We start from the raw sequence: 15,203 nt of genomic DNA on the forward strand, positions 1-15,203 counted from the left end.
CTGAAAATATAAATACCTTTCAATTAAAATAATATATGTGGGCCATTTCAAACTATTATACCTTTATATACTTTGCTTTCATAATTTAAAGTCATACCCAGACAAAGAAAAAAAAATATTTGACACAATTAGAGGGCCAAAGGCCCTAGGTTGCTCACCTGAGAACTGTAGCAACTAAACTGTCCTAAGCAGCTTTTGTGTTATTTTATAACAATTGCACTTTCTGACCATACTTTTACAGGGACATATTTTTTAACTTGGTTGAGATTTCATTACAACAAATGTTTTGATAAAGTTTTGTGCTGATTGGGCACAATGATGTGATTTCTGGAGTGTTTTACACGGGTTCACTACAGCCAAAGAGGGAAAAATAACTTGCCCCATCTAGCCATGTTTCTAACACAAAGGAACCACTTTTAAACTTGGTCCAGATATCATTAGAACTAATCCCTTAGGCAAAATTCATGAAGATATGAAAAATTGCAACTTCTAGTGTTCACAAAGATTGTTAATAGCCCTATAAGGAAAATTGCCCCAACCGTTGTGGCAATATTCTTTATTAGACCAGAACCATTTTAAAACTGTACATGACAATTGGACAAACAAAAGCTGTCATCATAGGATGACTTATGCCCCCTATAAACGCTTGGTAGAAGTTATGAGCTTTTTTCTAAACCTATACGCAGATTTCAAAACCTAAACGCGGACCCTAAGTTCAACGTCACAGGGGTCAAAATGTGTGTGCGTATGGAAAGGCCTTGTCCATATACACATGCATGCCAAATGTGAAATTGCTATCTGAAGCGACATAGAAGTTATGAGCATTTTTCGAAATCTAAACGCAAAGTGTGACGGACAGACGGATGGACAGTCCGATCACTATATGCCCTCCTTTGGGGGCATAAAAATGTCTTAGAATATCAAAATAAATCAGAAAGCCACATAAACTAGAGAGATCACCATGCTAAATCCTTGAAATGCACGAAGTGACCACGTGACCAACTTTTTGACCCGGCATGACCAATATTCAAACTTGACCTAGATATTGTCTTGATACAACTTCTGACCAAATTTGGTAAAGATCAGATGAAAACTACTTCAATTAGAGAGCGGACACCATGCTAAATCCTTGAAATGCACTAAGTGACCCCGTGACCTAGTTTATGACCCGGCATGATCCATATTCGAACCTGACCTAGATATTGTCTTGATACAACTTCTGACCAAGTTTAATAAAGATCGGATGAAAACTATTTGAATTAGAGAGTGGACACGAAAAGTGTGACAGACTGACAGACAGACTGACTGACGGACAGTGCGAAAGCTATATATCCCCTTTTCTTCGAAAGGGGGCATAAAAATATAACTTTTAGAATGTTCACATTCTTTTATCTTTTATTCGACCTAGTGATATAGTTTTTTACCCCATATGACCCAGTTTCAGACACGGCTGATATATATATGGAAAATGTTCTGGCCAAGTTTCATGAAGGTTCGGCAATAAATATGGCCTCTAGAATGTTCACAAGGTAAATATTGACAAAGGACACTGGACAAAAGGCAATCACAAAAGATGACAATGAGCACTTTAAAACAAAAACTAATTATATCATCAAAAGTAGCCTAGACCGATATTGTCAGATTTTACTTGCATCCCCGGGTGACTTACATTTTCTTGCAAGGGCGGTAACATTGAGCTTGCAGTTTGAGCTTGGGAAGGGTTGTCACCCCTGCTTCCACTGTCATCTGCTTCCTGGGACTGAGAGGTATCGGAACCGCCATCTTAAAAAACAACAACAACAAATACAGATATTAATATAAGTGCATAAAGCATAATATAAAGGACATATTGTTAAATTGTGATGCCCTTATATTGTTGCTGCTGCTACCACATGGGACAATATTTTATAAATTCCCAGATGTCTGTGACTGGTTAATTGAAAATCGACAGTGTTTATAATTATAATTTTACTGTTACACAGAATCACAATATGCTTATACATTTTAAAAAACAAAACTTATGATTTCACAGGCAAAAGCTATTTTCCCGCCTTTTTTATATTAAAGTCACACTAGTACTCAAAGATAATACTTTTGCAACATTATATTTTACAATATAAGCTAATGTGCGTACAAAACTCATATAAACTGCTTCATTTATTGTTTCACATTTTGGGTTGTTTCACCTGAAAAGCCCATGTGATTAAATATTGCAGACACAGAGTAGTACTTTAAGACAATAAATGTGCCAAATATTTTTGTACAATTTAATCTCTGGGCACACAAGACTGTTTTGGAGGGTTTCATATTCTCGCCTGAGAAGCCCATGGGGTTAAATATAGCGGGCGCAGAGTGTGAGCTGGGCAGGGTGGAAAAGAGCCCGCTGGGCACGCTGTGGCTGCCCGTGGACTTGGGGTTCAACACGTCCACGTACTGCTTGCGGGCTCCTGTAGCATGAACACGGACAATTAATATAATTTTGTTAACAAGACCACCGCATAACGGGTGCCAACACTCGGCTGCGAAAGCTTGTCAGACTTTTTTAGAGGTCACATTGACCTTTACCTTTGACCTAGTGACCCAAAACTGGGTTTGGTGTGTAGAACTAATCAAGGTGCATCTACATATGAAGTTTCAAAGTTGTAGGTGGAAGCACTTTGATTTTAGAGCCAATGTTAAGGTTTTAGCACGACGCCTACGGCGGACGACACGACGAGTTGGCTATGACAATACCTCGGGTTTTCTCCAACAACAGCAGAGCTAAAAACTATTTCTTTCAGCTTTTAGCTTGATATGAAGGTTAATTGAAACACTCTCGAGTCCGTTTCCTGGGAAGAACCAGTACTTGGTATCTTTGGGTGGAGATCATTTGTCAAATATTTTTAATAGTAAATATATTAATAATAATAATACAATAATAATCAAATATTATTATTTAAACATATCCTCCAATGACAATTACTTCTGTTCCACCATATAACAAAACAGCCTGCTTATTTTAAATTAACAAATATGTAGTACTTCACTGAACTATTTGAAAACAATATTTAAACAGAGATAGAATTTATGTAACCAACAAGCAGGCCTTACAAATAACTAAACCTATTACCATAATAAACTTTAATTTTATAAATTAAATCATAATGAATTGTTAATTCAAAATACGTTCATAACTAAATTTCACATGTTCTAAACAAATTAAATAATTTAATTGTAAATTTATATCAACAACATTCTTTTTTTTCTACATCTGGAGACAATCAATCACCAAAACCAATCCCATGCATATTGACTTAATTATCAACTACCAAGATGTGTTTGTGAAACACTATGCTCCCCCCATATATTTGACCTTTGATCTTAAAGGATGACCTTGACATTTCATCACTCAAAATGTGCAGCTCCATGAGATACACATGCATGTCAAATATGAAGTCGCTTCAATATTGCAAAAGGTATGGCAAATGTTAAAAGTTTGACGCAAACAAACCAACAAACAGACAGGGCAAAAACAATATGTCCCCAGTATAGACTGGGGGACATAAAAATCTCTCTGCAACATCAACTCTAGGAGGACTGCATACAGCATTTTCTTACTAGTCTTTGTTAATTGTGATATTAATACTTATCTCTATTTTCTCAATATAATCTTTACCAACATCAAATTCTTATCATTATTCTGTTAAGTAATAATGAATCCTTCATTAAACGGTATTCTCTTCATTAAACATTCAATAATCATAAGCAATTCATGCTTAATGTTGTGTCTTTGCTTTCTTTTGTCTTGCACAATACACGATTGAATATTTGTGGTACATTTTATATCCATATATTCATATACCATTGCAAACCGATGCCCAAACTGTACATGGCAATTTTATATATACAAGGGTGTCATTGTCGATAAGATATTGGCATTAATACGGTTTTTGATAAATCTAAAATCCTATTTTCTTTGATTTTAAACTTTGAATTGTGATCTAAATCTTGTATCCTGAACTTCTCAGACATACTCCACAGTATACGAGAGATGAAATAATCGATTGTAGGACAAAGGGCACCCTGCGTTACTTTACATTCCTGGACAAACGGCACCTCATTAAATTTGTCAACAAGGACAATTGGCATCCATTTAAATTTTTCCACCCAGACCATTGGCACCCAAATTTACAGCTGCAAAAAAAAACAAGTCAAATGACTTTATTGGCGAAAAAAACAAGCAAATGTGTTGAATTGATATCCCCCGCCTTTATGCTTCTGGACACAAGAGTATTATATTTGACACTCAAACAAGCATTTTTTTAAGATACAAAGGGCCATAACTCCGTTATTAACAGATGGTGTACAATTCAATTTGGCGTGCATGACCCTCTTATCCATACCGGTATATATACTCATACGAAGTTTCAATGAAATACGCCAAAGCTCTTCCAAGATATGGCTCCGGACACAAAAGTGACAGACGGACGGACAGCCGGACGACGCCAAAACAATATTCCTCCGCCTCTGGCGCGGGATATATACTCATACCAAGTTTCAATGAAATCCGCCAAAGCACTTCCAAGATATGGCTCCGGACACAAAAGTGCCTATAGTAAAAAGCACTTTTTCAAGATACAAAGGACCATAAGTCTGTTTTTAACAGATTGTATACAATGCCATTTGGCGTGCATCATCCTCTTATGCATATATATACTCATACCAAGTTTCAATGAAATCCGCCAAAGCACTTCCAAGATATGGCTTCGTACAGAGAAGTGCCTATAGTAAAAAGCATTTTTTTAAGATACAAAGGGCCATAACTCTGTTTTTAACAGATGGTGTACAATGCCATTTGGCGTGCATCATCCTCTTATGCATATATATACTCATACCAGGTTTCAATAAAATCCGCCAAAGCACTTACAAGATATGGCTCCGGACACAAAAGTGCCTATAGTAAAAGCATTTTTTCAAGATACAAAGGGCTATAACTCTGTTGTTAACAGATGGTGTACAATGCCATTTGGCGTGCATCATCCTCTTATGCATATATATACTCATACCAAGTTTCAATGAAATCCGCCAAAGCACTTCCAAGATATGGCTCCGGACACAAAAGTGCCTATAGTAAAAAGCATTTTTTCAAGATACAAAGGGCCATAACTCTGTTTTTAACAGATGGTGTACAATGCCATTTGGCGTGTATCATTCTCTGCATATATATACTCATACAAAGTTTCAATGAAATCCGCCAAAGCACTTCCAAGATATGGCTCCGGACACAAAAGTGCCGGACGGACGGACGGACGGACAACGCCAAAACAATATCCCTCCGCATTTGGCGGGGGATAATTAAATGTGTCATAGCCTTATATCGGGTGCCGATTGTCCAGGTGTATAATTTCATCAGGTGCCAATTGTCCTGTTCCATAAATGTACGAGGTGCCGATTATCCAGGAATGCAAAAAACCTGCAGGGAACCAATTTTCAGGGTGTCGCTTGTCCGTACACCGATATAATCGTCAAGTTACACAACTCAGGCTATCTCTAAACTTGTTTGTACTTCTGAATCAGCACAGGCTTGTTTTAAATGTAAAACAAGGGCTGTTTGTAAAACATGCATGCCCCCCATATGGGCTGTCACTTATAGTGGCAGCCATTGTGTGAATATTTTTGTTGTCACTGTGACCTTGACCTTTGACCTAGTGACCTGAAAATCAATATGGTTCATCTGCCAGTCATGATCAATGTACCTATGAAGTTTCATGATTCTAGGCCTAATAATTCTTGAGTTATCATCAGGAAACCATTTCACTTTTTTGAGTCACTGTGACCTTGACCTTTGACCTAGTGACCTGAAAATCAATAGGGGTCATCTGCCAGTAATGATCAATGTTCCTATGAAGTTTCATGATCCTAGGCGTAAGCATTCTTGAGTTATCATCCGGAAACCATTTTACTGTTTCGAGTCACTGTGACCTTGACCTTTGACCTAGTGACCTGAAAATCAATAGGGGTCATCTGCCAGTCATGATCAATGTTCCTGTGGTGTTTCATGATCCTAGGCATAAGCATTCTGGAGTAATCATTCGGAAACCATTTTACTATTTCGAGTCACTGTGACCTTGACCTTTGACCTAGTGACCTGAAAATCAATAGGGGTCATCTGTCAGTCATGATCAATGTACCTATGAAGTTTCATGATCCTAGGCCTAAGCGTTCTTGAGTTATCATCCGGAAACCATCTGGTGGATGGACAGACAGACCGACGGACAGACATGAGCAAAACAATATACCCCTCTTCTTCGAAGGGGGGCATAATAGATACTTGCAGAAGTTTAAATGAGACTAGTTTTCCTCAGATATGGAAACAAAAATTAATGTCATGATTGAGATGGACATGCTTGCTTTTGGGATCTGAACTGCTTTACAGATTTTTTTAAAGAACAGGTAAAATCAAGAAACATGCATATGACAACATTTGAATGTAAGCACTGACAGGCATAGTACATTTCGTGTTCAGCTGCTTTTAACCCTTTTCCACTTAGATACGTATTTTGATGCATTTGCAGTCCCATAGAAAGTTAAATTTAATTAAAGACCTTTCGTACTACATTCAAGTTTTTAAGGCTTCATTTCCAACGTTTAGTTACTGATGAGCAGCGTACAGCATAAAACCTGAACAGACTGCAAGTTACTCTCAGGCTTTTCTGTTTTTATGCTGGTTGCAAAAGCCATTTTCACTTTGCATCTTATGGGGAAAAGAGTTAAATGATGGGGAAGAAAAAAGTATACAAACCAAGCTCTGAAAAAGCATACAAGAAGATCATAAGATAGCAGCAAGCATATAAAACAATAGGAATAACTATAAATGTCATTCATTTTATTGATAAATAACGAATAATTCAACCCAGAGACCAACACAAATTTCTAATTTCAAATTAAATCAATACTGGGTCATCACTGTTATACAGCACATCTTACATGAGTTATCTCATCTTTGTTATTAGCTATTATAAATAACATGATGCAAAAATTGATTAGGAACGTAACATTTAAATCACAATCAAGGCTAACTTTATTCCAGATTAGTTTTTTTGCCTGTCAGCCAAAATCATCAATAAGAATTATTTATCTATCATCAATTCATCCTAACAAACATCCAAATGGTATCGACAAAGCAAAGGGTATTAACATATAATGGGCTTAACATGCAATTCCATCCATGTTTAAAAATTCATACAATTTCAAGCTTTTAACAATCATGAACACGAATCAAAAATAACTAAATCACAAAACAGAGTCAGGGATTGGCAAGTGTCTCGGATATCAACACAGGGTTATGCAACAAAATAAAGTGAAAATAACATGCATCGTAATAACATGACTTTGAAAATCTTTTGACAGCATTTACAAATGTAATCAAATAAAATGCTGTAAAGCTTGAGCATTTCTTAGTAGTGCTACATAGCCAAGGCAACGCATGTTGTAATATGTATCAAAGTGTTACAGAAATTTAAAGTTGAAAAAGGGGCATAACTCTTGAACAAATTTGTGAATGATAATATTAATTGCACATGAACGACTTCATGTATACACGTTTTAATGATTTAAGTTAAAAAAGTTAAGGAGTACTTCTTTGAAAAAGATTGCATCTATAAAGACCAACAGACTGACAGACACACTTTCACAGTTGTCACAGTAAGTATATTGACCAATTTTGACTTTTCAATCAAGAAGCAACTTGGCAATTTATTGGTAAATAATTTCAATTTGAAATAAATTCACTCCAAATACTGTGAGACCTATATTATTTGTCGGACACTAATTTTCAGGGGGTCCTCTCAATCAGGAAATCAAATGTCCAACAAACATTCACGTCCGTAGTCAAAAATCAGACATTATAAACAAATCCAATAATTTGGGATCAAACAAAAATGCCTGATTTTAATAATGAACAAAAATTTCATGTCAAAGAAAATTAATTAATCTACGGAAAAACAACCTTGGACAAAAAGGAAGATCAAGCAATTTTTTTCTCCACTTGTAAACTGCATAATGCATATTCAATTTATTTAGTTAAATGTGAATATTTTTCTTTTTGTCAAAGCTGTATGAATGTTTTTATGGTCTTTACGTAATTAAGCCCGACAAATTTATTTGTCAATGCTACGGTGCTGAATATTTTTTCTTTATGTCAAAGATTTACATGGGTATTTCTGCTAATAACATCTTGGCCAGACTAATGCATTCAACTTACCGAATCCTTTCGCGTTTTTCCTTGAGAACTTGTTGGGGCCTGAGGGCGGGAAGTCACTGTTACCCTGGTTACTGGTCATGGGACCCTCCATGGTGGGTATACCTGTGGGTTGAGGGGGCATACCTGAAAAGGGAGAAAGACATTGAAGCATTGGTGATACTTGAAATTGGATTATCTTTGGTTATATCATACATAAGCAAGTTGAAATATATGAGTCTCGTTCTGGAAAAAGAGGGCTTAATGCATGTGCCTAAAGTGTCTTCCCAGATTAGCTTTCACAGTCAGCACAGGATAATCAGGGACAACACTTTCTGATTTTATGGTGTTAATTGTTTCATTAAGTTCTTTGTTTAACAAAAATCCAGTTAAGACAGAAAGTTTCGTCCCTGATTTGGCTGTACGGACTGCACAGGCTTATTTACGACGACACTTTACGCAGATACATTAAACCCAGTTTTCCCGGAACAAGGTATAAATAACGTCTTATGTATATCAGAGATGTCCCATGGTGCTTGAGGGGGGGGGGACGGGGAAATGATCGCTACTTGTGTAAAAACCAGCAGTCCTTTTCTTTAATTAATGTAACAATTAAAATTTCACATGTACGCACACTACCGCATAATGAATTCAATAGTCATATTCAAAAATGGGTATCGCAATATTTTGTGGTCTCATACGCAGACAGCATAGCTCCAGACCCAACTGTGCAAATGAGCAGACTGGTCTTGAGCTACGCTTGTTGCATATGGTATAAGACCCATTTTCGCATGATGCATGTCATGTAGACATGTGAAAATCAGACCTGTGCCAGGGAGTTCATGGTCCTTCGGGGTGGGGCAGCAGGGGTCTCCTCCTTATCGTCCCCATTCTTGTCCACCCAGCGCTTCTTCACCGGATCCCACACGATCTGTAGGGGGAGTAAGGGGCCATTTATTAACAGGGGGACAAAATTGGCCATTAATGAACACGTGATTGCTCGCAATAATAATAAATATTTTGAAGACACAGAAATAAGGGGCTATCAATGAACAGGTGTCCCACACATTCTGTAGGACGATATAATGGGCCATTTATGAACAGTAAGGTATGGGCCATTAATGAATAGGGGTTTCATGAAGTCAGCCCAACACAATCTAAAGGGAGCAAATATTCGGCCATCTATGGAACTGGGACAATAAGGGGTCATTTATGAAACAGGGGAAACAAGCAAATTCGTTGAATTGATATCCCCCGCTAATATGCTTCTGGACACAAAAGTGTTATATTTGACACTCAAAAACGCAATTTTTCAAGATACAAAGGGCCATAACTCTGCTATTAACAGATGGTGTACAATGCCATTTTGAGTACATCATCCTCTTATCCATATATATATATATACTCATACCAAGTTTCAATGAAATCTACCAAAGCACTTCCAAGATATGGCTCCGGACGGACAGACGGGCGGAAAGACGGACAACGCCAAAACAATATCCCTCCGCCTATGGCGGGGGATAATAAAAGGCCGTTTGTGGACAGGGTTGGCACACAATTAATTTATACAAAGTATAGAAATCAAGTACAGCTTTATTGATTGCATAGGGAAAGAATTAGGTGCATGAAAAGGTAAAGGGTGTTGGTAAAAAAGCCGGACCAGCCTGGTGACATTTTCTTATCATTCAATGAATTCCTGGAATTTCTGAATCCAAGACATGCCATTTTTTAAAACTTAGGCTATTCATATGCCATTTAATGTTTGCAAATAAAATTTCAACAGATTTTCACACTTTTGTTTTTGGCCATATCAAAAGGGCAAGAGGACAAACTATTACTTCCCTAAAATTACATAATAATCGCATAAAACAGGTTATGTTCTCAACTAGGTTAACATGAACTTCAGAGAAAAAACACACGATTAGAGTAAACAAAGAGAACTTATACTTATAACTGAACTTAACAATTATTTCTGACAAAAAAATATTCCTCAAACATACAGAAGAATGTCACACACATTCTTGACATTAAACACAGATAAATGAAAATGCTAGTTACACCTCAGTCTTGAAAATAATTGGCCAATACTTAAAATCCTGACCAATCACAATACTTATTACAGCTCAGTCTTGAATTTCATTGGCTAATACTCTGAAACACTGTCCATTGCCAATGCTCGTTGCATATCACCCATTAATATCATTGGCCAATACTTTCTGTTTAATTAGATTGTCACAATTCCAGACAGATTGATCACATACTGCAGGTTCCTTGTCATCGGGCAACTTCATCTCATTTTTACGGGAAAACAGGCCTCCTATTTTGGCAAACAGCCCCCACCCGCTGCTGCTGTGGGCTTCTGCTTTCCTCCGCCCTGTGAAGCAGGAAATATATACAGGTTTGTTGGGTTGTTTAATCCATATAAACCTCATTCTGGGAAAACAGGGCTTAAGTGTCATCCTAGATTAGCCTGTGCAGTTGGCACAGAGCAACACTTTTTGCTTTTATAAAATTGTTTGTTCAATGTAGCTCACTTCTAAATGAAAATGAAGAGTAGGCAGAAAGTGTTGTCCCTGATAAGCCTGTGTGGATTTCACAGGCAAATCTGGGATGACACTGGCATTACGCCACGTTTTGCCAGAGCAACTCATACATTTACATATATCTTTTTTTTAACTGTAACAGCCAAACAATTAACAAGATAGATGCCATATAATTATTTTTATATGTGAATGGAAGTTAGTTCTACATAAGGTTAATAGTGCCATTATGCTTTAATAGTTGTTATTTCCAACTTCACATGAGATTTAAACAAAAAAGACTTCATTCAAAAGCACTTTTGTAATATAATCAAATTCAGGAGACTTCAAATCTTGTAACTTTATGGAAATAATTCATGTAGGAGAAGTGCATAACTGTAAGAAGGTGAATGTACTTAAGATTTAATCGAGTTTTGAATAAGGTTTGAGAAAATGTCATAGCAATTCTTCATGCTCTGCAAAGGGAAATATCACAGCTCTACAGATTTTGCTGTACTCAAGCTAGGATTTAAAAAGGGCAATTCAACCCTTTGTACAAACTTTGGAGCGTATTTTCCGAATAGGATTGGCTATATATAACATATTTTAAATAATTTTTTTTTTTCATTTTATTATTATTTATATAATAAATGAAACTAGTTTCACCGTGAAAACTGAGTCAATTGATTAAATTGTCGAATGATATTTGCTGTATAATAATGTGATCTGATAATAAACGTGCATGACAGGGGTCTTAGTGGTGAGGGTGGGGCCTTGAGGTGGCAGGGAGCTTTACCCTTCCATTTTGATTTAGGCCCACCTGAAACATTTTTTTTCTTAAGTAAGCATTCCACTTACCAGGCTTTCTTTACCACTATTACTATCCGGCTTTGATTTTGACTGGTTCAAATTTCTGCCCCCAAACGGATGCCTGTCCCGGCCACCCCCACCACTTCCATTACTACTCTCAGAAATAGTACGGGGTCGCAACATCGGGGCAATGATCCTCGTCTGCGCAGGCTGAAGGTCGAATATGCTTGGCTGATGTGAGTAGAAATTTCTCAGGTTATGAGCATCTACGGTATCTTCGTGTTCTTCTTGTGAAATGCTGGAGTTGGAAGCGATGCTGCTGCGTTTTTCAGACTGGTTTGACTGTGACGTGATTGCGGAGTTTTGGCTTTCCCCGAGGTTGACATCTTGTGGGAAACCAGTCAGCTTTTTTTGGTTATGTGACCAGTGGTTTGCATTCTGATAAGCCACTGAAAATGTAAACCATTGTGTAAGTATCCTCTGTTAAGCTTGAGGGAAACAAATTAAATAAATAGTGTTCATTGAATTTCTTGGAATACTACACATTTTCTTCTGAAAACATAAGTGAAGAAATTTTGGGTACTAGCACAGAACAATGTACGGGTTCTCAAATAATTATATGACTACTTGTTTGTACACAAATGTTCAGATTTTAGGAAACTCAAAATTTAAAGCTAATAAATAAATCATTAAATGTTCTTTTGATTATTGAAGTTATATCTGTATGGTTAAATACTTGAAAATATCAACAAAATAAAGTATGACACAAACTTTTCACAGGTCAATAATCAATATAAATTATAGATGTTTCCAAACCCTCAACAATCACATATGATTTTGTTGACTGGTATGTGTGAATAACAAAAATACCGTATGGCTGAAAGTGGCCAGCAGCCTGATCAAAGCCAGCTGTATTCTGAATGGCTGCCTCAGTCTGTGCTTGATTCTCATTGGTCACCTCGGGCTGTTCCTGCCACTGAGTCTGCCCATAGATGCCTGGAATTCAATTATCTTATGTTGATTTGAGAAAAGATAAAATATGACATAAATGCTGAATGACACCCATCCATGCAGTTTTTAGACTCAATTAGGTTTTACATTAAAGAAGTGACATATAATAAGCATTTTTATTCCCAATTTGTATACTTATATAAAGCTGACAGAAATATGTTTACCTTTATTATAAAGTAAGCATCAATAACAATCTACAATCCCCGAGTCAGCTCAAAACCTTGATAGCACTTAAAAAAATCCCAGAAATTAAGATTGGACAAAAATGGCGGATGTATGAATCCAGGAAATTTCATGTCATCGAAAATTAATGAATCCACAGTAATCATAGTTATGTTCACACTTGAATCTTTTTAACCCTTTACCACTTAATAGATACGTATTTTGACAATTTGTAGTCACTCAGAAAGTTTCATTTATTTAAAGACCTTCTTACTAGATTCAAGTTTTATAGGCTTCATTTCCAAGCCTTAGATACTGATAAGCAGCAAACAGCATAAAACCTGAACAGACTGCGAGTTACTAGCAGGCTGTTCTGGTTTTATGCTGTTTGCACATTGCAAATTTAACTTTTCTTCTGAGTGGGAAAGGTTTCATTAATTTGACACATTGTGAATTGAGTTGCTTTTACTTAATATCATAATCACATTATCATGCAGTCTTGTATGATACATTTCTGCATATTTGAGTATACAATTCTGATTCTGCATTATATTAATTCTTTGAAATTGACATCCTGAGCCTTTACATTTCACATGACTTTTGTATCCAATAGTTTTTATGAGGGGTAGTGGTATTAACATTTGCTGCAGAGCCTTTACATTATCTGTATGCAGAAGGTTATGCATCCTTAAAATTGACGTTTGGTGAGGTTTTGGCATTAAAGTTACCTTATGATACTAATCTATCTTACACGTGAATCTTTCACAGCACCGTAGGAGCTGTGAGTCAGTCAGCTGATATAGGCTTTCTGATTGAGTTATAGAGATGTGTGATTCATTGTCATGGTACAGGCGCACATTTCTCTGGTGTTTCTGTCTGGCAAGACTTGAACTAATTGGTTTTCTTGCACATGACCAATTATAGCATTTTCCTTGTCGCAGTCTGTAAGCCTTAAATAAAACGATGGCATTGACCTAATTGTATTCAGAACAGACACTTTTGTAGGCGTAAAATGTGTGAGTTGGCTAGGTAGTGTGCAAAAATCTGATTTAAGAGTACTTCTTTTACATTGATCCAAGTTGAATTCTGATTCATTCTAATTAACAATATTCTTTGCTGTTAATACTACAACTGAATTGAGGTCTCACCTTCAAGCACCTTCTCGTGAGCTATTTAAACTAATCCCCTGTTTGACGTCTACGTCAATTTCATCACATATAATGTGTATTACTAACTGTTCACAATAATTTTCAATTAATTAATATTTATTTAATTGAGCATATTTCTTGTAAAACCAGGCGTTATGCATGTGTGTAAAGCATTGCCCCAGATAAGTCCACACAGGCTTATCAAGATGGACAATACCGGCCTAAACTGGATTTTCACTTAAAAAAGACCTCCTGATTTTAAACAAAAAATACCATAAATTCCCACTGACTTATCTGGTACAACTTATGCTCCTGCATTAAACCCAGTTTTCCCAGTATGTAGCTTAACCCTTTGCATGCTGGGAAATTTGTCATCTGCTAAAATGTCGTCTGCTGAGTTTCTAAAATCATCATTTTCTTCACTTTTTTTTCAAAGAATACTATCAGAATAGCAAACAGTTTGGATCCTGATGAGACGCCACGTTTTGTGGCGTCTCATCTGAATCCAAACTGTTTGCAAAGGCCTTCAAAATCCGGTTCCAGCGCTCAAAGCGTTAATAAAAATTGCGTCTATTTAGTACACAATCAAAGGCGCCTGTTTTTTTCAGCGGTTCGAGGGCAATGACAACACATACTCAGCAGAGCTTCGGGAAGTCTCTCCTCCAATCATCGGGAAGCGGGTCCGTTTCATCCCCTACTGTCGCACTCCCCGGACAGTCTGTCTACGGGTGGAGCTCTACGGTTGCCCATGGAAAGGTATCTAAGTTTAAGCCCATTTATTTACGCTTGAGTGCATAAAAAGCCTGAGGAATATTGAAAAGCTCTTAAGTCTGTTTCCTGGGTAGAACCAGTACTTGGTGTCGTTTGGAGAGAACTAAAGAATGCTCTAACAGTGGGGATTGAAACCATGCCCGGTCACTATGCAGACACTTTCCACTACACATTTAAGCATTATTTTCTTGACAATATTTTAGTTTGCAATAATTGTGTAAGTCTAATTTATGAATACAAGAATAAGGCATCCTTTTCTAGACCATCTTTTAGCTCATTAATTTGTAAGTCTATTCTATAAATAAATACAAAAATTAGGCATTCTATTCTAGACAATCTTTTAGCTCACTATTTTGTAAGTCTATTCTATAAATAAATACAATAATTAGGCATTCTATTCTAGACAATTGTTCAGTTCACTAATGGCATAATTTCTATACATACATTCAAGAATTAGGCACACTTTTCTAGACCTTATGGAATACACTTATATATAAACCAAATAAACCTTAGCCCTTCTACAGCTTTTTTTTCCCAATTCGGAAAAGTACTGCTACCAACCCA

General features: G+C 36.7%; 2 protein-coding genes across 8 annotated transcripts in view; one reads left to right on the forward strand and one right to left on the reverse strand.

Moving 5' to 3' along the window:
• The window catches only part of LOC127857918 (discoidin domain-containing receptor 2-like), a 177,549-nt gene that overhangs the window by 135,821 nt on the left and 26,525 nt on the right, over positions 1-15,203 (forward strand). The window lies entirely within an intron of this gene.
• LOC127857912 (uncharacterized) overlaps positions 1-15,203 on the reverse strand; it is a 351,976-nt gene that overhangs the window by 12,327 nt on the left and 324,446 nt on the right. The window lies entirely within an intron of this gene.

The sequence above is a fragment of the Dreissena polymorpha genome, chromosome 14 (assembly GCF_020536995.1).
Source record: "Dreissena polymorpha isolate Duluth1 chromosome 14, UMN_Dpol_1.0, whole genome shotgun sequence".
Classification (NCBI taxonomy): Eukaryota; Metazoa; Mollusca; class Bivalvia; order Myida; family Dreissenidae; genus Dreissena; species Dreissena polymorpha.